The sequence below is a fragment of the Octodon degus genome, unplaced genomic scaffold, assembly GCF_000260255.1.
Source record: "Octodon degus isolate 3935 unplaced genomic scaffold, OctDeg1.0 scaffold00113, whole genome shotgun sequence".
In the NCBI taxonomy this organism is placed as follows: Eukaryota; Metazoa; Chordata; class Mammalia; order Rodentia; family Octodontidae; genus Octodon; species Octodon degus.
This window is the reverse complement of record NW_004524689.1, coordinates 7,575,682-7,577,710: the sequence shown is the minus strand read 5'-3', so window position 1 is coordinate 7,577,710 and position 2,029 is coordinate 7,575,682. Positions and strand designations below refer to the sequence as shown.

Sequence of the window (2,029 nt, the reverse complement as noted above, 5' to 3'; positions counted from 1 at the left end):
AAGGGCCTGAGTTCAATCCCCGGTTCCACAAAAAAAAAAAAAAAAAAAAAGAGTAGCTGGATCTCTTGTGAGGGCCGGGGAGATAGCTGAGTAGGATAAGCACGCGCACGGGCCTGAAGTTCAGTCTTTATAGGCCTGGCCAAAAGAAGAGAACGAGTCAGCTGGGACATAAGCCTGCCTAGTTCTTTCCCCTCTGCAGCTACACGTGAAGTGTAACTTCTAAGTCAGCTGCTAATAAACGAAGACTACAGCCAACTGGAACACAGTCACGTGTGTGTGTGCTCACACTCTGCTTTGGAACACTGGGGTTTATTACTGTGTCGTGTCAGACTCTACTTGCAAGGACAGTGTCAGGTAACCTCACTGAGAATGCTTGCTGATTGCAGTTGGTCCGGGTGAGATAGCCCTGGGTAAGGGGAGTGCTGCTTTTTCATGGGGGATTTCCTAACTGCTAGTGTGAAATTTCAGGGGCAGAGCAGATCCTCAGCTCGGTAGTGTTCCCAGGCAGTTGTTTAAGCCGTGATGCCAGCACCACGCACTCCAGGGAGGGGCAGGGCAGAGAGACCAGATGTACCACTCTACCCAGATGTTGGAGCCTTCCTGGGTTCAGAATGTCCTTCCAAGCAGCTGTCCTCCCTGCCGTGGAGCTTTGTTTGCTCTGTGTTAGGAAATTCCCCCCGATAATCTGGTTTGCTCCCAGAAGTTTTTTATTTTGCTTTTTGTTTTGACCTTGTTATGATGCCTGAGCTGACCTTGAACTCCTGGGTTCAAGTGATCAAGCTACTCTTTTTTTTTTTAAACATAAAATGACTATATTTCAAAACATAACTTCTGTACAAGTAAAACACCAAAGAACATAGGAAACATGAAATACTTTCACAATGACAATGAATGATAAAACATTTTTACATATGAATTATCTATAGTTTCTTAGGAATCAGTAACAGATTGTTGCTATGATGGCACGTGAAAACCAAAAGTGAGGGCCGGGGAGATGGCTCAGTAGGATAAGCGCATGCTTGGCAAGCGCAAGGGCCTGAAGTTCAATCCCTGGTTCCACCCAAAAAAAAAAAAACCAAAAAGTGAGATGGTTTAAATCATGCCATATAAAAATGAGATAGCTTCATATTACATGATAGCTTAACATTAAGAACGAAAAACCACTTTTGTTATAATTTATCATCAATTATTAAAATCTAATGGTCAGTTTTAGGAAATGGTGAACTTTTGATTTCAACAAGCATTTACTTGAATTAAGAGGAAAATTAATTTTGTCATGATCCAAAGAAATAATTCAAATGCAGCCAAATAATTCACCTTTACACAAGCATATGTGGTACATAGAAAACTTATAGCTAATACGCATTTAAATAAATTCGTGTAATATTACTTATGAGAAAATAAAATTAAGATGTAAGTCATTCTAAGTCAAAATATTTTGAAAAATACCATGTACTGGGCTGTGGTAGTTGAGCGAACAGTGCCTGCCTTGCAGCTGCAAGGTCCTAAGTTGAATTTCTGGGGTCAAGCTACTTTTGCCGAGTAACCAAGACTGCAAGTGTGTGCCAGCATGTGTGGTGCATAAAGCTGTGATCGTATAACTCTTACCAAAAAGACAAAAGGCAAATTCTGTAGTTGATTTTAACCTGAGGGAACCTAGCAGTTGTAAAAGCCCTGAGCAAAATCCTCCACAGTTGACTTTTGGATTCATTTCATTAAAAAGTAAACTTTGCTTCCACATAATCATATTTTTTTCCCATAATTTTATTGATAAATAGCAATGAGACAGTTTCAAATCAAATTGGTAGGACAGTTTCAGTAATTAACACACTGCATACATTCTTCCTAATGGTTAATTGCTGTACAAGAATCATTCTATTGACATCAGTTATTTTTATTTTAAAGAAAGAAAAAAAAATAAAAACAGTGGTACAAAATCTCAAAACAAGATTTTAGGAGAGTAACAATGGTTAGTACATTGTGTGTTGTTATTGCCAAAGTAGTTTCTCATATTACAAGACATAGGCAA

At 39.0% G+C, this 2,029-nt stretch overlaps 1 protein-coding gene across 1 annotated transcript in view; it reads left to right on the top strand.

Annotated features, from left to right (window-relative positions):
- Mtor (mechanistic target of rapamycin kinase) overlaps positions 1 to 2,029 on the top strand; it is a 128,350-nt gene that overhangs the window by 47,671 nt on the left and 78,650 nt on the right. The window lies entirely within an intron of this gene.